Raw genomic sequence first — 22,324 nt, 5'->3', positions numbered from 1 at the left:
TCGATGTCCAGATAGTAGAATCATAATAATTGTTCTCTTGTCCTGTTTGATCCCTTTCAGAGTGCAAACCTTTTATATGTACTACAGATAGACCTGTCCAGCAGTATTTGACTCTGTTGTGCTTACAGTATGACCCAAGCCCCATCCTGGATATTATGTCAAGCTGAGAGTAGTCACCCCTTCCCATTCAGCATGACCTGACAATCAAAATGATTTTCCACTGCATTCACACCTGAGCCAGACCAGGTAAATGCTGCCATTTGCTGAAGATTTCATGTAAATTCATAGCCAGAGGCTTCTGGCAGTGTAAATGTAACTTTATCAAAGTTATTTTTCTACAATATTTATTAAAAATCTGATTTAATCATTGAATCTTCAATGACTTTTAAAAATTGTGATTTTTTTTATTTTTCTAAGTGGTCACGTTTTTAATCTGCCACAGTGAAAATATGCATGAATGTATTACTGTATTGAGAAATTTAAGTTTGTTAAAGTGCATATGAACATAGTATTTAAAGTTATTTTTTTAAAAAGTGATTACAATTCGATCATGATAAAAATACATAAGTCACATGATGTAAAATGCTTAAAACACAAGAGCAGCAGCTCTGAACGTACCGAATAAAGTGCAATGACCTTTATAGCATAAGGCCGCAATCTGGGATGTAACTCTGAGTTTGTTACTTCAGAGTGGTGGTTAAGTAAACCTATTACCAGCAGAGTTTCTATTTGAAACCCCCCTAGTGAAATCACTAAAAGGAGTGAACTACAAAAATGCATGTAAAAAAAAAATTGGCTAGCAGCTATTTCTACAGCCTTGTATTAAGACAGGTTTTTAACCCCTTCTGTGCCTATGACGAGCTGGACTCGTCATGGAGCACAGTCTCGCTGTGCCCATGACGAGTCCAGCTCGTCATGAGGCATTCCCTAGGGAATCCCTCTGGTGCGGGCACCAGAGGGATTCCCTTTAATCCAAAATAGCCTTGGGAGCTGGGAAGCTCCCGAGCCCCCCCCCCCCCCTTTGACTGTAATAACGATCGGCGCGCACGTCGCGCCGACGTCATTACAGTGAAAGTGAAACTGAAATGAGCCAAGAGGCTCATTTCAGGTTTCACTTTGTATGTGCTCAGGGGGCTATCTCAGCCCCCTGAGCACGTAGAAAGACGGGAGAGGTATCGTTGGATAGGGGAGAATCTCCCCATTCCAATGGTACCCCTCCCCAGTGGATCCCTGCTTGGGGATCGCCACAGGAGGGCGATCCCCAAGCAGGGATCCACCCACTAGACACCAGGGAGGGGGGAGCGGCCCCTTGGGCAAGGGCCTTTGCTCCCCCCAAATTATTTTGGGCACATTTAGTCTTTTTGCCCCCCCTGGGGGGCAAATGGGGGCAGTAGCCCCCAATCTGCCCCCCCGGGGGGGCAAAAAGCCTACTAGACACCAGGAAATTTTTTTGACAATCAAAATAGGGGTGGGGGCTGCCCAAAACGGGCAGGCCCATGCCTAAACCCCCAAATTATCACAGTCTTTCTGCCCCCCCCGGGGAACAGATGGGGCATTGGCCCCTAAACTGCCCCTTCAGGGGGGGGGCAGAAAGCCCACAATGCACCAGGGATTTGTTTTCAGTTTTTTTATAGGGAGGGGGCTGCCCCTTCGGGGGGGCAGAAAGCCCACTATACACCAGGGATTTATTTTCAGTTTTTTTTAGGGTGGGGGCTGCCCAAAATGGGCATGCCAATGCCAAACATTACAGCCTTTCTGCCCCCCCTGGGGGGCAGATGGGGCATTGGCCCCCAATCTGCCCCCCGGGGGGGGCAAAAAGACAACTAGACACCAGGGAAATGTAAAAAAAAAAAATAGGGGTGGGGGCTGCCCAAAACGGGCAGGCCCATGCCCCCACCCCCCAATTATCACAGTCTTTCTGCCCCCCCGGGGGGCAGATGGTGCATTGGCCCACCCTCATTCGCAGTGCAGCAGAATGCTGTTTCGTAGACAGGCACTCACCGCCGATAATTTCGGTCACCACCGGGTCGGGCAGTGACCACGGACTAGCGTAGCTTGCTCCCGCCGCTCGGCTTCACTTCCGCCGGCAGGACCTTCAGCGTTGATCCGGTGCGTGGAGCACACTCTGAAATATGTCACCAATCTGCCCAAAACTTGGTACAAGGCTAGCCAGCCACCACCACACACCAAGGAGCTCCCCGGGGCAAGAATCAGGCCAGCGGACCACAAGTTATGCGGATATTTTGGGAGTGGCGCTCCGGAGCAGAGCTACCAAGCGGCCATTCCCTTCAGCGTTTAGCCACGGCCCTGGAACCTATTTCTTGAATTAATTGTCTTGTGCATATTGCACTGACTCATCTTTATTAGCAGATTTGGCTTTATGTTGATTTCAATGTATTTCTACATTCTCATTTTGAGGTGTCTCTATGGGCAGGTATTTTTGGCTTTGTAATAAATTAACTAACCTTACATAGTTGTCTGTGGTTACTATGTGTCCAGAGAAATTCCTATTCAATTGATTGGCATTGTTAACGATTTTCTTCCCTCTACACTTAAATGCTGCTAAAATGAACCATCGGATTTAAGTTCTAGAAAAGTTCTAGAAATTATTGGCCCTGCCCTTTCAGTTCTAATGATCTTGTACATTTACTATGAGATTATAAAGAGATATGGTATATGTGAGCTGAGAACTAAAATAAAATGTTCAGTTCGCAAGAAACGATGGAAGGATGTCTGGTGGACTATATAAGCCTTAATTTCAAGTTTTATGCCTTACATGACATTAAACTGAAAAGTGTTCTTGTATTATAAAGGAAAATCAAGGGAATGGAATGCATCTTTATAATCCTAACACAGGCAAAGGATATTCAATGTAGGTCTAAATCGTCCCTTGAAATTGAATTGCAGCGAGCAAACCAAAATAAAACAATCACACTCACATGTTTAATAGAGAGTAATTGAGACACTGGCTAGGATGCAGGCCGCTTGCCTTAACTGAATAGTTAGAGGCATTTCCGGACACATTTGCTTGAAAAAAATACTCTTGCTTTATATGTTAAGACAAAGCATCAGCCTCATAAGATTACCAAAAAACTGAAAATCCCAAAACAAAGTATTTTTACATATGGATGGGCACTTAAACTGGATGGAGAATAATTATTCAGCCAAATATTAAATATATTTCATTAATACTATCAGTGAACCATCAGTGGATAGAAAAATATTCCTACAGCAGTTCTTGAGGCCTCTACATACTATTCTCTTAGCATTCCCTGGCCCATATCCGATAGTGTCAGATTGGTCAGTTTGGGACCTCATTACAAGTGCTCCGGACCTAAGTGTGGAAATTCGAGTTCCTCTTGTCTAAAACTAGCGATTATGCGTCACTTCTCCCTGAATGAAGAATAACATGCAGGCACAGGAATACCAGGTTCAAATCTATCTACATGTTTTCCCCCTTAAGGGAGAGATCACTGCATCAAACCTGCACCCATTTGTCACCTTTTTGGATCAGGCGGTTTTGGGGTGCATGGACAAATTTTGAGAGCCATGGTGTTAGTAGCTGGGACAGGGCAGATTAGGTGAGGGGAGAGGTGGGTGGATCATTTGCTGCTCTTCCACTGTGCATGAGGGAAGGGGTGGCTGGGCACAGCCCCACACAGATCCTGTAGCTCCAGTCAGTGCTTTGGATCTGATATTTCCTCCCCAGGTTAACAGTGTCTGGTATTTTTGGACTTAGGGAACACCTCGGGATACCGTTCCAGCCCAATCACACTAAGGGGATTAATAGCTAACTGCCACAATAATGTGAACCTGGAAACTGGTAGAAAGCATGATAGCTGAGTAAGAGTTCAACCTCTCCCATATAGTCTAGAGCGATCTCGCCACACAGTTCGTAATAGGTTTGAGAAAAAGTCTACTACAAAATGGAACTATTTCCTGATCAGGCTTCCAGAACTAGTGGACTCATGTCATCTCTGCAGTGATAGTGAAAGCCTAGGAAGTCTCTGTGTAGGAAACTCAGGGCCATATGTACAAGGGAAGTGATGGAGTGTTTTGTTAGCCTCCTTGAAATAACAACACGCTCCGCCACTTCTGAAACGCAGGGCTGCACCCTATTTACAAGAATATGATGTAGTCCTGCCTCTACTCATGCGCTGGAGCTAATTTTAGCAACTTAGTACCAATGTAGGCACTCTTGCACCATAGTTCAAGGCTTTCTGCATGCAGGGGAAGATTGCTTATGCACAGAAGGGCCCCCCTCCTGCACATAAACAATCTTGGAATGCCATTTTGTAACTTCTATGTGTGCTGCCTAATGCAGCACACATAGAAGTTGCAACTCTGCATTTAAAAAAAGTATTTTTTATGTGCAGGAAGGAGAACCTTCCTGTACATAAACAATCATTGGCATTTTGCTGTTTTCATGTGTGCTGCACAACGCAGCACATATGAAAACAGCAAAAACAAGGAGGAATGAAACATTTCTCCTCACTTTTCCAGGTTAAGACCAGGTTTTCACTGGTCTTAATTCTGGCACTGCCTACTATTTACACCTCCCTTGTAAAGAGCAGGCAGCATCAGAATCAATAGGTGTTGCGGTGGAACACCCACCGAAACACCCATTGCCCTACCCTTTCACGCTAAGCATAGCGTGAAAGGGGCCCTTAGTTACAAGGCAGCGTTAAGCCATGTGTACTGCTCGATTTTCCCGGCCTTTCCTTGTGTTAACGGGTGACTAGTGTGACTTCAGTCTCTTTCCATCCAAGTCTAAGGGTTAGAGTAGTGAATGGAGCCTATTTACTAGGCACTTTGACATGATCCGGTGCTCTTCCCCATAGATCAGGGCTTACACACATAGCCTAGGGGATAGATTCGTTAGTATTAGGGATAACCTGTCCTGTAGTGAGGGTATTTCATGGAGCCGTGCTAAATTCAGGCCTGGTAGGCCTCAAACGGGAGAGACTCCATCTTTCTTTCTGCTCCGGCAGCTTGGGAAGCTTCTAGGTCGAGGGTGATGTTTTAGTTATGAGGTGTTATTCGCTTGGAGAGAACCGGTTCAGGCCGGCCCTTATCGAAGGATTGTATTTTTCTTCATGCCGAAGACACTACATCAGGCCGGCCGGCTGGGAACGTGTCCTTGGCACGGGGAGGTACAAGAATTCGGTGGGCGGTAGGTTACGGGCTGGAATTTTCCATGAGAGAATGCACCTCCATATTAGTGAAAGTCTGAGGCAGATACTGGCACTTGCTTGTAGTCCGTAAGCGGCACCTGGCCGTTAGCAGAAAAGCTACTACTTATTTCAGGGAAGACAGATGACGAACTGGAAGGTGAAGAAAGACCAAGAAATAGATATTCCAAAGAGAAGAGAGTAGCCGATGAGGAAGAGGTCCCAGTGACTCGGAGAGAGAGAAGGGAGTAGATCCGTGACTGCGGAGGTGTGACTTCCAGGCGAAGCCGAGGCACAGACGAGAAGGGAACCTAGATGACCATTGAGTGCAGGCTACATACGACCAAGGTGATGTCGACCCCTTTTTACTAGAGTGTACAACTTAATCTTTCGCTTTTCTTTGCAGGTTATGATATATATATATATATACTATGTTCTGTGAGTGTGTATGTAGTAACTAAATAAAGTATATAGTTTGTAGTGAATCAACATTTGCTGCGTGTTCTTGTATAAGAGGGTAGCCTATTCTTCTAATCAGTTGTGACTTGAAATGAACAGATGCTAACCCTGATCAGGTAAGTGGTAACTGGATAAGGGAGAAGGGAGTCCCTCGAACTGGAGAACAGGTTGTGCTCAACTAGCGGTCTTTGTGTGATCTGATATATAGTAACACTGATTCCCCTGTCGTATGTCATGGTAATAATAGGATGAGCTCGTGCTAAGGCTGCCGGCTGGGCAGGAAGTCCTGGGTCTGTTTGAGACCGCGAGGCTGCCACTTGTCTGAGGCTGCCGTCTGGGCAGGAAGTCCTGGGTCCGTTTGGGACCGCGAGGCTGGAGCTGCCATCTGGGCAGGAAGTCCTGGGTCCGTTTGGGACCGCGAGGCTGGAGCTGCCGTCTGGGCAGGAAGTCCTGGGTCTGTTTGAGACCGCGAGGCTGCCACTTGTCTGAGGCTGCCGTCTGGGCAGGAAGTCCTGGGTCCGTTTGGGACCGCGAGGCTGCTACTTGTCTGAGGCTGCCGTCTGGGCAGGAAGTCCTGGGTCCGTTTGGGACCGCGAGGCTGCTACTTGTCTGAGGCTGCCGTCTGGGCAGGAAGTCCTGGGTCCGTTTGGGACCGCGAGGCCGGAGCTGCCGTCTGGGTAGGAAGTCCTGGGTCTGTTTGAGACCGCGAGGCCGCCACTTGTCTGAGGCTGCCGTCTGGGCAGGAAGTCCTGGGTCCACTTAGAACCGCGAGGCTGCCACTTGTATTATAAGAGGTCTTGATATATATATATATATAATAGGAATTCCCTGTCCTTAGGTGGTACACATATATGTGGTTATTTAGGTGTAAATAGGCCCTAGGGAGGGGGTAACGTTCTGGTTTGGGTCAGGGAGGCTCTGTTGAGCGGGTTCTATCTGATCCGAAGACCCAAGCAGAACATTTGGCGTCACGAACCGTTTACGAAACCTGTGTGTGTTGTGATTGTCTTGTGTTTGCTTTCGGCGTGTGCGTGGTTCTCTTTGTATTCTCTTTTTCTATATTTGCGTGTATTGTTTTTTTTTTTTTCTTTCTTTCTTTTTTTTTTCTCTCTTTCTTTCCTCTCCGTTTCTTTTTTTTTCTCTCACGATGTTTTCTAAAAAATCTAAATCTACTTTTAAGTTGCCTGTTGATATTCCCGGATGGGATTCAACGCCTTATGGAGCCTTAGCCCGTGAGTGGGCTGACTCTACTGGTTTGAGTGAAAATTGGAATTCTTCTTTGGAGTCGGCGGAACCGGCTAATGTGATTGCTTGTTTGCAGAAGGCACCCGTATTGAAGGGTGAGGAGATTCCCGTTTTGGGGCGCAGAGGTTGGGTTCTTCTGTCTGCGTATCGGATTCTGCATGAAAGATTATTGAAATTACAGATCTCTCTTAAGGATGTGGAAGCACACTTTGTTGAGGTTCAGAATTCTCATACTTTGTTGCGGTGTCAAAATAAGTTGCTTTCTGACAAACTTGACACTTACCAAACGATTGCCGAAAGGGCGGCTGTGCGGATTGCTCGTTATAAATACAAAAACAGGCGCGGTCGGGTTTCGACGCGAAAGGTGCGTCTAGTCGTGGCGAAAGCTGGACTAGATTGGAATCCTGATGAATGGGATGGTAATATCTGGAACTCGAGTGACTCTTGTTCCTCGGGTGAGGAGTCTGTCAAGCGCGAGTCCTCTCGTTCCCGTCATGAATGTAAGTCTACTTCCCGCACCTCGGAAGGTGTACCATGTGATGGTGCTCGTTCTTCGGGTGGGATCGATGCCCCTTACACTGATTGTCCCTCTACGAGCACTGATCGGGTTCCTTGTGATGCTCGTCCTGCGGTCTCTGCGCATCCAGTTTTTCGTCGGAAGTTGCAGCAGTCTCCCAATGCTCCGCAGGGTGTTTCTTTAGACTGTTTAGAAGACTTTACTCAACAAGAAATTAGTGATATTTTGCAGCGATTTCGGCAGCGGGCTTGTGAAACCTTACTGACATGGATGGTGCGCCTTTATGAACTGGGCGCTGCTGGTATTATGCTGGATACTGGCGATTGTTTGAAATTTTGTTCTTTGAGTTTGGATTCTACTGTGCAGGATCATTTTCGTAACTATAATGGTGGTGGTCAAATTTCTTTACTACACTTGGCGACTGAGGGTTGTAATATAAAATTTCCTACTGAATCTGACTGGCCTGTCAATGACAAGCCGTGGTATACCTTGCGTGATGCTGCGCAACGTCTTAAGGAGGAGGTGATGAAAACGGCTATTTTCCTGGGTACTGCTGACAGGTTGCTTGATGGGATGTTGACGTCTTCTGTGCGGAATCGTATTATTCGTTCTTCTCCTGTCGCCTATAAGCAGGTCATGATGACTTTATTGATTAACCAGACTGGTAATGTGTTATCTACGGTGTTGGAATCGGTGCGCCAACTCGGTGAGTTGGGTGAATGGTTTAAACCTGAACGTCAGTCCCGGTCTGACACTCGTACTCCTGGTGAAAATAAATTTACTAGATGTGATATCTTTTTTGGTCTTTTGGCTGATGGTGTGCGTCGGGAAGACATTGATGGTGAGACTACTGCTCGTTTGTGGGAGTTGTTTCGCAAACGGGGCTTGGATCGAAAGGAGGGCGCCCGGCGTGTTCGGACGAGTGTGATCGTGGTTGTTCTGACGGTAGCGGTGATGATGACCGCCGTGGGCGCTCTGATCGTCGTGATGATCGGCGTTCTGTACGTGATGTGTCCCCCCATCGAGAGAGAGACAGGGAGAGAGAGGGGGAAAGGGAAAGGGGGAGAAATGATTATGCTTACAGCAGGCGTAGAGATGATAGGGATCAATCTCCTGAGTTGAGGAGGAGAGAGGATCGTCACAGTTTGGTTGATCGTAACCCGCGGTACAATACTGAAGACTCGAACCCGTTCCGTACGGGGAATGGATATGAACAGGAGGTACCGATACCTAAAAAACGTGAGAGTCTTTATCCTGATTTGTCCTGGTACACAGAATGCAGTAAGAATGACTAGGAAATAGGTCAAGCTCCGGTACACAGATGGGCTCATAGAGATAATAGACCCTATGTAGATATTGATATTTATTGGAGACATCGTAATATCCAAAGGGCCCGAGCATTGGTAGATACAGGAGCGGAGGCCACTCTTATTCATGGAAAATCAAAGAAGTTTACAGGTCAGCCTTTTACTATTACCGGATTAGGTGGAAAAGAAACCCCTGCAGTTCAAACTTTGCTTGAAATGAGAATAGGTAGAATCCCTAGAAAAGAATATTCTGTATTAGTGGTGCCACTCTTAGAATTCATAATTGGAATTGACATTTTGAAAGGAATGACGTTGCATCTTGATGATGGGTGTTACCAATTTGGAACGACGCATTATATATCGTCCAGACCTATACGGGTTGGTCGTTTAAGAATGCCCCCCATACAAGTTCCCCAGGCGACCAAAGTGGTCTATCAGAAGCAGTATCGTATTCCAGGTGGTCATGAGGAGATTAGTACCACTATTCAGGAGTTGGTGGATGCAGGTGTTATAACTCCAGTTACTTCTGCTTGGAATAATCCTGTTTGGCCGGTGCGTAAGAGTGATAATTCTTGGCGCATGACTGTTGATTATCGAGAATTGAACAAACACACGCCCTCTTTGACTGTCGCAGTACCGGATGTTATTACCCTAATTGAAAGAATCCAAAAACATCCAGGTACATGGTATGCGTCCATTGATATTGCTAATGCTTTCTTTTCTATTCCAATTGCCCCTGAGTGTCAGGAACAGTTCAGTTTTACGTGGAACGGGCGTCAGATGACGTTTAGAAATCTTCCTCAGGGCTATGTGCATAGTCCTACTATATGTCACCGGCTGGTGGCAGAGCATTTGGCTGAGGTACCGGTTCATCCCCAAATTCAGATATGTCATTATATTGATGATGTTTTGATCCAAGGCGAAACACAAGAGGATGTTCAGACACAATTAGACAGAGTCATCGAGTGTCTGCGTGAGAAAGGTTGGGAGATCAATCCGGATAAATTACAAGGTCCGTCCCAGGCTGTAAACTTTTTGGGTATTAATTGGCATGAGGGGCACCGTGAAGTGATCCCTCAAGTTAAACAGAAGATTCTTGATTTTTCAGTTCCAAGGAATAGGAAGGAAGCCCAAAGCTTCATTGGTTTATTTGGTTTTTGGCGCCAGCATATTCCTCATTTGAGTCAAATATTGGCCCCCTTGTACCGGGTCACACGTAAAAGGAATGTATTTGAATGGGATAAGCCACAGCAAGATGCGTTTAGCCTGGCAAAAGAGGCAATTCAACATGCTATGGATTTATGGCCTGTACGTGATGGTGATGTGGATTTGAATGTGTCTGTACAGGGCCCTTATGCAAATTGGAGTTTGTAGCAGAAACAAGGCAGAAGTAAAGTACCGTTAGGTTTTTGGACCAAAAAGCTACCTGATGCTGGTGAGCGTTATACACCCTTTGAGAAACAGTTACTTGCTTGTTATTGGGCTTTGGTGGATACCGAGCAATTGACTTTGGGACATGATATATTCTTGCGTCCTGAAATTCCTATCATGCAGTGGGTTCTGAGTTCACCGAGAACTCACCGAATTGGGCATGCTCAAGAGGCGAGCGTGATTAAATGGAAATGGTACATACAAGACAGGGCACGTGTGGGCCCGAAAGGAGTTGCTTCTTTACATGAGCAGGTGGCGCGAGCACCGTCGACTGAGATTGAGAGTGAGTGTTCCGTACCTTTAGCGCAGGAGTCTCCTGTTAAATGGGGTAGACCTTTTGATGATTTGTCCGCAGCGGACAGAAATCATGTTTGGTTCACAGATGGTTCAGCGAAGTTTATAGGGACGACACGGCACTGGAAGGCGGTGTCCTATAATCCGATCACGCAGAAACTGCTGAGCACAACTGGTGAAGGGAAGAGCAGCCAATTTGCCGAGCTTTACGCTGTTTACCAAGTTTTGAAACAAGAGTTACCTGGTACATGTCATATTTTCACCGATTCTTGGTCCACTGCCAATGGACTGGCTGTTTGGTTGCCGACTTGGCATTCCCATAATTGGAGGTTACACTCCAAGGAATTGTGGGGAAAAGAGTTATGGCAAGAGATTTGGGAGATGCTCCCACAGAGTACTGTTACAGTCTTCCATGTGGATGCTCACACCCCGATAGACACCCTTGACAAATTTTTTCATAACATTGCAGATGAAAAATCTAAAATTGCTGAGGCAGTGGTGGACAGGCAAGATTCTGATATTGCGGGATTGGCGAAATGGGCACACCAGAAGGCAGGACATTTTGGAGAGAAGGCCACTAGTAGGTGGGCTGCTGATCGAGGAATTTATATTCCACTAGATCTAATTAAAAATGTTATTTTACATTGTCCCGTTTGTCAACATATCAGACAGCGTAAGGTACCCCAAATTGTTAAAGGTCATTTACATCGCGGGAAACTGCCCGCTCAAATTTGGCAGATTGATTACATCGGTCCACTTCCCATGAGTAGGAATTGTCAATATGTTTGCACAATTGTCGACACATATAGTGGCTTGCTGGTAGCCCTCCCATGTAAGCAAGCTACCCAATTGAATACCATCAAAACATTAGAATTGATTATGATGTATTATGGTGTGCCATTCCAAATTCAATCTGATAATGCATCCCATTTTCGTGGAAGATTGGTACAGGAATTCTGTGCAGAAAATAATATTGAATGGATATTCCATATACCCTATTACCCGCAGGCCTCGGGCCTGGTGGAAAGATTGAATGGCCTGTTAAAGGACCAATTGCGCAAGTTAACAGATGACAAGTATAAAAATTGGCGAGACTTTCTACCCCAAGCACTATTGATTTTGAACAATCGTCCTTTTTTAAATGCTGAATCTCCACTTATGCGTTTGTTTCCCCCGAATGTTCAGACTATGCCTAATGAAATCAGAGAAACTGTGATGTATTGGGAAATTACTCTCGGAGCTCTGGCTCCATGCAGAGCGACCCCAGGGTCGGCAGGTTTAGACTTGCATGCCATGGATGACACCGTTCTAGAAAGTAAGAATCGGGTCATCATTGCTACCGGTGTCGGTATTCATATACCACCTGGAAATTTTGGATTGATCGCCCCTAGATCGGGGCTGGCTGTAAAAGGCATCCAGGTGCTTGGAGGTGTAATTGACAGTGACTATCAGGGAGAGATTAAGGTACTTCTGCTAAATAGCAGTGAGGTTGACTTACTGATACACCGCACTGACCGAGTGGCTCAATTACTCATTATGCCTGTTTTCAGTGGTGAAATACTGAAAGGCACTGCCCCAACTTTGCTAACTGTACGAGGCCAGAAAGGTTTTGGCTCTACGGATAACCCTGGGGCCAGGGTTTGGGTGCAGTCGCCTAAGAGTCCCCCTGAACAAGCAGAGGTCATTGCCACCGGTCAGGACAATACCATTTTGGTTATGAGGCCAGGGAAAGATAGCTGGGAAGCAGTCCCAGCTGATAAATGTTATTTACGAGAATGATTAATGCCTGTATTTGGTTCTCTTTCAGATCATTCTTTGGACTGTTGCTGCAGGATGTGTCGGAACTGGACTCCTTTTGGGATGGTTCGACGAGAGAGAAGGGATTCCGTCAACCCGGGATGAACTGAGAACCCGAGTGTTGCGTTCCTTCAATGCGTGGGATTCATCATCGAACTTTTGGACGCTACTGGCCAAGAGAGTGACTGATGCCCCTCACTTCTGTTTGACACCGATGAGATCTGTACGCGACATTCTGGCGACTTGTCTAGTTGCTGTCCCCGCCTCATTGGAGACTTTAGTTCATATTTTTAATGTTTCGAAGGCTCGTCCCAATATTCTCCTGGGTGATTTTGCTACCCATGCATATTGCCCCTTGTGCACTGAATTGCCGAATGAGCAACTCCCCATCCAGTCCCAAATAATTACGTATAATATCACACGAGGTGATCTATGCTTCTTTCTTACATGTAATCCTAGTGCAATCTCTGAATGTCTACGCCTAAAACTAAAAGGCGCCACTTCATTTACGTCTCATGAACGAACTTTGTGCTTTCAAAGGACACCAACCACATGTGTTTCAGTTCAGAACAATATGACTTGCAATAGTTTGGTAGTTACCCCCAGTCACTATCGTGCGATGTTACTACCTGCCGGATGGCTTTTCTCATGTGGTAATACTTCCTGGCCATATGTCCCTGCAAACATTTCCGGAGGCCCTTGTGCCATTACGAGACTCAGTTTGCTAATGTTTTCGTCACACCCGAATGCCAACTCTCGTGTGCTTCGAGATACTGTGATGTTACAGGAGGATTGTGACTCATCTTTGCATTTATATTCCAAGTCTGAATATCTTAGCCTGGCTGTTTCAATTATTGGTGTTCCTGCCTTGGCGGTTAATAATGCCAAATCCATTGGGAAAATGGCTTGCTGGATGGTGAAATCTATTAATCATACTTCTACAGTCTTGTCTGACTTGCTATTAGACGCCCAGGGTGAACGTAGGGCCATTTTGCAAAACAGAGCAGCCATTGATTATCTTTTGCTTAAACATGGACATGATTGCTCGGACTTTGAAGGCCTCTGCTGTTTTAACTTATCTGATCATACACAATCCATTCGTGCACACCTGGATAAGTTGCATGACTTGACGGAAGAAGTTAGAAAACACATTGATCAGGGCTGGTTTGACTGGCTCTTTAATTGGTTACCGGATATACACATGCTACGCCAAACATTAGGTGGCATTCTGATTGCTGTCGCTGTTTTGATTGTTATCTGTTGCTTCATTTAGTGTATTCCTTCACTACTTCAATTCTGCACACTTGGTACTAGACGTAGATCAGTTAGCTTTGTTTCATATTATTCTTCCACAGATGTTAGCTCCATTTAATGAATGTATAATAGACTGAAGTCAAGGGTGAAATGTACTGCTCGATTTTCCCGGCCTTTCCTTGTGTTAACGGGTGACTAGTGTGACTTCAGTCTCTTTCCATCCAAGTCTAAGGGTTAGAGTAGTGAATGGAGCCTATTTACTAGGCACTTTGACATGATCCGGTGCTCTTCCCCATAGATCAGGGCTTACACACATAGCCTAGGGGATAGATTCGTTAGTATTAGGGATAACCTGTCCTGTAGTGAGGGTATTTCATGGAGCCGTGCTAAATTCAGGCCTGGTAGGCCTCAAACGGGAGAGACTCCATCTTTCTTTCTGCTCCGGCAGCTTGGGAAGCTTCTAGGTCGAGGGTGATGTTTTAGTTATGAGGTGTTATTCGCTTGGAGAGAACCGGTTCAGGCCGGCCCTTATCGAAGGATTGTATTTTTCTTCATGCCGAAGACACTACATCAGGCCGGCCGGCTGGGAACGTGTCCTTGGCACGGGGAGGTACAAGAATTCGGTGGGCGGTAGGTTACGGGCTGGAATTTTCCATGAGAGAATGCACCTCCATATTAGTGAAAGTCTGAGGCAGATACTGGCACTTGCTTGTAGTCCGTAAGCGGCACCTGGCCGTTAGCAGAAAAGCTACTACTTATTTCAGGGAAGACAGATGACGAACTGGAAGGTGAAGAAAGACCAAGAAATAGATATTCCAAAGAGAAGAGAGTAGCCGATGAGGAAGAGGTCCCAGTGACTCGGAGAGAGAGAAGGGAGTAGATCCGTGACTGCGGAGGTGTGACTTCCAGGCGAAGCCGAGGCACAGACGAGAAGGGAACCTAGATGACCATTGAGTGCAGGCTACATACGACCAAGGTGATGTCGACCCCTTTTTACTAGAGTGTACAACTTAATCTTTCGCTTTTCTTTGCAGGTTATGATATATATATATATATATACTATGTTCTGTGAGTGTGTATGTAGTAACTAAATAAAGTATATAGTTTGTAGTGAATCAACATTTGCTGCGTGTTCTTGTATAAGAGGGTAGCCTATTCTTCTAATCAGTTGTGACTTGAAATGAACAGATGCTAACCCTGATCAGGTAAGTGGTAACTGGATAAGGGAGAAGGGAGTCCCTCGAACTGGAGAACAGGTTGTGCTCAACTAGCGGTCTTTGTGTGATCTGATATATAGTAACACTGATTCCCCTGTCGTATGTCATGGTAATAATAGGATGAGCTCGTGCTAAGGCTGCCGGCTGGGCAGGAAGTCCTGGGTCTGTTTGAGACCGCGAGGCTGCCACTTGTCTGAGGCTGCCGTCTGGGCAGGAAGTCCTGGGTCCGTTTGGGACCGCGAGGCTGGAGCTGCCGTCTGGGCAGGAAGTCCTGGGTCCGTTTGGGACCGCGAGGCTGGAGCTGCCGTCTGGGCAGGAAGTCCTGGGTCTGTTTGAGACCGCGAGGCTGCCACTTGTCTGAGGCTGCCGTCTGGGCAGGAAGTCCTGTGTCCGTTTGGGACCGCGAGGCTGCTACTTGTCTGAGGCTGCCGTCTGGGCAGGAAGTCCTGGGTCCGTTTGGGACCGCGAGGCTGCTACTTGTCTGAGGCTGCCGTCTGGGCAGGAAGTCCTGGGTCCGTTTGGGACCGCGAGGCCGGAGCTGCCGTCTGGGTAGGAAGTCCTGGGTCTGTTTGAGACCGCGAGGCCGCCACTTGTCTGAGGCTGCCGTCTGGGCAGGAAGTCCTGGGTCCACTTAGAACCGCGAGGCTGCCACTTGTATTATAAGAGGTCTTGATATATATATATATATATAATAGGAATTCCCTGTCCTTAGGTGGTACACATATATGTGGTTATTTAGGTGTAAATAGGCCCTAGGGAGGGGGTAACGTTCTGGTTTGGGTCAGGGAGGCTCTGTTGAGCGGGTTCTATCTGATCCGAAGACCCAAGCAGAACACCATGTTAAGTGGCTTAACAGTGCCTTGTAAATAAGGCACAGCCCCTATCGCCACAGGAACATCGAAAAAGTGACGTTCCCGTGGCGATAGGGGCTTGTTCATATGCTCCTTATTTCCTATCAGAAAAAACTATAAATGGTAGCTAGATAGAAGCCTGCTACATCGACTAATAGGTAAAGTAAGTGAAGACTCCTCAATCAATCCCCCATACCTTTGTTGGATGATATTTAGAAAAGTCTTAAGAAACATTATGTAAGGAGTTCAAGTGGCTGGAGATAAGAGGGAGGTGTGAGGGGGTGTTGGTTGATGTAATCTGTGATTGAGCTCCCTCACTGCTCAAATTAAAAGTACTACAACATTTGTTTCATTAAGGGTGAACCTGGGTCACGTTTGATAGCATGGACCAGGAAACAACTCATATCTCAGTGAAACTATATGAGGTGTTGTTGGTAAGAAATCAGCAAAGCAAAAAGCATAGCTATATAATCAAATACCATTGTTTAATGGAAAAGATATTAATGCGGCCATAAGGCAGGTGTAAATGACCCTATTGGATTCAATGGGAAATTTTGGGAGAAAGAATTTGTTCATCTTGAACAACCTGCTGGCTGCATTAAGGAGTAGATCCAGAACCTCAGATTCTCAGATATGCTGTGCAAACGCAATGAGCAATTCCTGGACATCAATAAAAAACACATTTGAACACATTTGAAAACAATTTGGGCCTTTCTCTAGGTCCATTCTATTCTTGCAGTCCCTGATGTCAATATCTGCTCCGCAAACAATACATTAAGTATATATCCCTACCACGGTTTCACACACCTGCCATGACCTGGGAATTTTCTAGCTCCCCTTGGACGGCTAGGTGGTGCAAGAAAAAGCAGGCATTGGCAAGAAGCAATTTCTATGTCAGCCAAAATCACATCTCTTGTGGCTGGAAACTCATAGAGATGATTCATTTGCCAAACAAAAAGCCAAACGCCACAATATATGTTTTTTTTTTTTTAGAGCAGTTCGCTTATGTTATCAGTTTCTTCTGAGCTGGTTTGTGCTTTATTCTGGACTGGCCTCAGTGACCTCCGGTTTCTTGAAATCAAAGGTAGATGTCTTCCCATGAGCAAAACTGGACTCCAGAGCTCCCTCCAAGGTACATCAGTTCACCAAGAATTATTCCATCTAGTTGATCTTAGTCTGCATATCAATGTGCTCATGTTTCCAACATTCAGAAATCAGAAAGACTCCATCAGACCCATATTTCTAAAAATAATCAGGTCCAAACCCCACCCTGCTAATATGAAAAATATAGATACTAAAAATATATGTTTCAGTGATAGCTGAATGCATGCTTTGTTTCACTGGCAGCTGAACCTGTATTGGACAGGAGATAATAATCATAAAGTGACATACAATTTACATGACATAACATTTACCCTAAGTGGATGGTCAAACATGGTGGTCCTCAGTTATGGAGACCATGTTCAAAGTGAGCCACACAGTGATAGTGACAGGTGGGTACTATATAAGCTCAGGAAAAATAACCAAATGCCCTACAACAAAGAAAAAGGTGGGGTATTTCTTACCTACGTCAATTGAGTTCATGCCACAACTCAGCTCAGAAGGTCGAGGCATGAACAAGTCTAGGTCACATGGTCAAACAAATTAAAGAAAAGTATGTTTTATAATGATAGCAGTTGTTAATACAGCTTGCATCAAATAGTTAAATTCCAATGGTAGAATGACACATATAACATTCTTCTAGAGAAAACAGCCCAGTAAACCTGGAAAATTTGTGTACTGCAATTGGGTTGTTGACCATAGAGGGAACCCAAAAATGAGACAATGCCACCTCATCAGTAGCAGCAACATTAGAATAACACTAGAGTAATTGCAGTAATTCAGCATGAAACTTTCCACCAATCTTTCCATGGCCATAGTTTAGTGTAAAAGGCCATTTATTAGGACATGGTTGCAAACACTTAACTTGAACTTTAATACACAATTTTAACAATAACATCAATACTTTGTAAACATGACACTGCCACACCTCCCATAACCACTAACACCTCATGCCAACTTGCATCCTCAAGCCCTCATACTTTATCTCATACTTCCACTCACTGAGTTTCTCCCATATCCAGACTCTCTTTCATTTTCTTACCGAGCCCCTCCACTGAAACATTTTTTCTGCTTGACGATGTCCCGCACACTGTCAACTGTGCTGCCGTTGTTACCCCCTCCTCGAGGGGGTGGATAGGCCAACATGTGACTGTCCATCCCCCAAGATAACGCCTATGCCCTGTACTCTGCCCTTATTTGGCAAACACGCTATGGCACCATCCCCCACACCATCCCATATTCTCGTCACAAAAACTTAATCGCTCAGTTACTCATCCCAGCGGCGCTCAGAGTTGGAAAGGGATGGTCACGTCCTTCCTGATTCTTATATTAACCTAGCTATCTCACCCCTTTTCCCCAAAACCACCTATCTATGCCTATTTCCTGTTCCGCACGAAGTGTCCCGGGGGAATAATAGTTTGTGACTGTGCTTTCCCCAAGAGCAATCAATCTGAGCACACAGATCATTTTTTCTATTAAGCAGGCACACCTGCATTACATCTGCAGTAAACTTGTCCCGCAGGTTTTACCTGGAAACCCTAAAGGGGCACCTAAATTCCACCACTAATGACAACAAAACCTCTCAATGTGGGTCGCCGTTACCCGTGAAACACAATGGTGAGGAAAATAATTCTAGTCAACCAGAGGAGAGAGACCTGAGGAGAGGGTAGCAATAACGCAAATGTCCAATTCCATAGCACCTGGGCAACCATTCTTGCCTCAGGTGGGGAAAGCACAGGGACACTGCCCATAAACACGTGAGAATACCTCAAGAAATTCCCATTTAGGTGCTATACATGATCCTTCCCCTATTGGGGGGCAGTGTGAGGCGGGCATTATGAGGTGGGTAGTGGACTAACTCATTCTTGAATTGGTAAGAAAAAGGGAAATATATTACTGAAGAGAACAATTACCCTCCATTAACCGTAAAAAAAGACAAAAGTGAATGGTCAAAGGAAAGAATGGGAAAGGGCGCCAAAAATAAGAAAAGAAGGGTATACAGGGATCTACTGTGAATATAAAAAAAACAAAAAAAACAAAGGTACATCTGTGAATAAACCCTTATTTCTTTAAAACACATGCTGAGACTATTCTAGTTTCGTAAAAAAACAAGCATTTGCAATGCAATCAGTCTCGCCTTTGGGACCTTTTATGTATTTAGCTATGCAGCACATTAGCCTGGGTGCTAAAACATCTACTGTTCTTTAACATGGAGGGAAAGTAAGCACCAAACTGTGTGACATCCCAGGTACGGGAACACATGGAGAGGAATATTGCCTTTCAGCGGGAAATGGTATAGTCCAAAGCTCTGTTTTTAATATAAAATCAGGGCCTTCAGTGGTTATATCACTGAAAATACAAGATTTAGAAAACATATTATTGTCTACAGGTGCTTGTGGAAGACAATTTCTATTGACTGGAATCTAGAGAATGGACGCCCAGATGAATGCCTCCAAATGTAATCAATCGTGATTAATTTTAAGCTGATGAACGCCAACAAGAAAATCACACGACCCTGGGGGGAAGATTTAAAGCACCTGAACATGTGTGATGGACTAAAAGGCATGAAAATGTCCTTACTAATTGGCATTTCCCACTAGTGGACTGCAGTACAAAAATTCAAAAACAGTGCACCATTTGTAAGGGTGCAGAGTAAAGGAAGCAGAGCAATTTTGTAAACTACAAGTCATCCAATGATTCTATGCCTCTACCGGACTGCTTATCCTCCACAAATTCAACTTTAAACATGATACTCAAAAACATTAACATTGGCAGATTTTATTAAACAGGTTAATATCAATAGAGAAAAAAAGGAGTTTTTAATTATTTAATTCCACAATACCCAGCAATCTTAGAAGGGGTAAAATAGAGATTCTATAGAAAACGTTGCTGTTGCATGGGTGTTGTTTTTCATGTATACATGGCAATGCAGATCAGACCCACAAAGGAAGAGCATGGTTTATTGCTTAATTGTTTCAGACAATTAGGAGAAGACAGAGGCCAAAATTTGCAATGGTTGAGCAAGGGATTACCGTTACTTTTTTAATGGTCGCTCGACGCTAAACCTGTTTGGGGATTAACAAAAAACACAAATTGGTATTTGCATTGGTTTGTATGGAAAAGTAATGCAAAGCAGCGCAAAACACTGCTTTGCATTACTTTGAGGCTAGGGGGCATTACATGGGTTGTAAATGGGCTTATCACGCAACCATCCATGCTTTTTGAAGTGAAACCCTATCTGCCACCCAGGGCCAGCTTTAGGGCAGTGTGACTGGTGCGGCCGCTCTGGGGGGGATATTAACAAAGAAGTGACAGAGCAGGGCATTAGTCTCCTTGGCTTAAAGCTGCGTTGCGCCACTTCTCTAATTTAGGAATGTACCGTATTTACAACAATAATGTTCAGCCCTGCATTTCCATCTGTGCTAATTTCAGCTGTCTAGCACCAACGCAGGCTCCCTTGCACCATAGTGCAAGGGTGCCTGCCTTGTGGGGAATGACTGTTTATGTGTAGGAAGGTGTTCCTTACTGCACATAAGCAATCTTAAATGGCGATTTGTAACTGCTATGTCTGCTGCTTTGTGCCGCACACAGAAAAGTTGCAACTCGTCATTTGTTAAATGATTGTTTATGTTCAACAGGGTCACCTTTCTGTACATAAACTATCATGCATGGCGTTTTGCTGTTTTTATGTGCGTTTCACGATGCAGCACACAATAATAAAGCAAAAATAAGGAGAAATAAAGAATTTCTACTCATTGCACCCTGTTAAGATCAGGATTTCCTAGGTCTTAATTTTTGCCCTGCCTCATGTTTACGCCATCCTTGTAAATATGGGGAAGCGTCAAAATCAATGGGTGTTCCAGCAGAACGCCCACCGCAACACCCATTGCACAACAGTTTCAAGCTAAGTATAGCGTGATAGGGTGCGTTATTTACAAGGCATCGTTAAGTCAAATTAGGTGGCTTAATGCTACCTTATAACTAAGGCAAAGTCTATATTGCTACCACAAAACCAAAAATTGTGACTTTCTGGTGGCGATAGGGGCTTGAAAATATGTCCCTGAGTGCTGACTTGGAAAGGGGTGCACTGACCTCATGGGAAGGGCGCTGTGTTTTGCAATAACTTAGATTTAAAAGCAACAGCTTCAGAGTTAAACCTGGCCCTGCTATTAACATTAGTAGACATGGTTTAGTGCCAAAAATTAATGCCGCTGAAAAGAAGGCGTTAAAAGGAGGAATGGTTTCATTTCTCATTGCTTTTCTGAGTTTGCATGTGTGCTAAACTGCACAGCAAACATACAAAGTAGGAAAAGGTTTTAAATGTGTTTAGCCATAGTATTTTGCACAGGAAGCATCCCCCTGTACAAACCTATGGCACACACCCTAGCACTATGGCACTAAGGTGTGTGCCCGGCGCACAGCAGCACAGATCAGTGACGGAGCTAGGGAGAGGGGAGGAGAGTGCTATATCTGCCTTAATATTACATGAGTATCTTGTATCAAGGTGTGTGCATATTGGGAGGCCTTGGTGATATTTACATAGTTTAGGATGATGGTGGTTTTAGAGCTGTGTAACTTCCATGCCCTGAGGGTCTTGTACCCTAGGACAGAGACAGAAGGAATCCATAGGATAGCCCTGTGAGAGAATCTGATCTTCCTTGGTCTGTGTAGGCACTATATCAAATTAAATGTTCTGGTCAGGTATCATCACTTATTTCCATGTGCCCAAATGCTGCAGAGAAGAAGTAGGTTGAAATGCACAGTTCTCTACCTCCACTCTCATAAATGCTCTTCTGCGTGAATATAGAAATGTACCCTGGGATTTGAGTAGTTTAACGCAATATGATGCACTACTATGGAAACATAGGACTGGGCCTCTGAGACAACCACAGAAGGCTGCCTATCTGTTATGTCCTCCAGTTGTAGCTAGCTCAGGACATGCCAAGCATTCTACTATGATATGAATTCAAGGCATATAGATGGGTTGTTTACTTTTGTATACTTACCTTGTCTATATTGTGGTAGTCCACATCCTGCACTCGATCTGTTGCAGGCTGATATTTTGTAAATCAAAATTGTAACATACATCCCTCTACACCAGTAATGACTCTTCAACTTGAGTGATATTAAAGGCTGTTGTGCATGGCAGGGAGGGAAATGGATACCTACTTAATACTCCGCTGGGGGTTACTTCAACTCACGCACAGCTTTTAACATTCTGAAAAAAATGATAACATAACGCCTGATTTTGAGCTTGGTTGATGGACTAGATTATGTCTAGATGGCACAGGAAAATACCTCCATCACCCTGAGGATACTGTGCGATATTTAGGGGGGGCCGCTGGCCCGAAATTTATCCTTGAATATTGAAAGGAACTGCTGTCAAGTGGTTCCTTTCAAGATATTGAAAATTGGTGTATGGCCACAGTCAGTTTTGACAGCCTTCCATGACATTTTTGACATTTGTTTGTCTTTCAAAATCAAATTTCCACAGTGGCATTTTGATTTTGATAAACAAAACTCTAATGACTCATACAAACCGGGAGCTCTCTCTCAGTTTGTGAAGATCATTATTGTTTTTTCCCAGTCCCTCACTGTAAGGTTTTTCCTGGTGGTGACGAACAGAAAAAAAAAGTATTACACATCCCATCTTGAATAGGGCAGATTGCGCAATGTTCCT

The sequence above is a fragment of the Triturus cristatus genome, chromosome 8 (genome assembly GCF_964204655.1).
Source record: "Triturus cristatus chromosome 8, aTriCri1.1, whole genome shotgun sequence".
In the NCBI taxonomy this organism is placed as follows: Eukaryota; Metazoa; Chordata; class Amphibia; order Caudata; family Salamandridae; genus Triturus; species Triturus cristatus.
Note: the sequence above shows the minus strand (reverse complement) of the source record.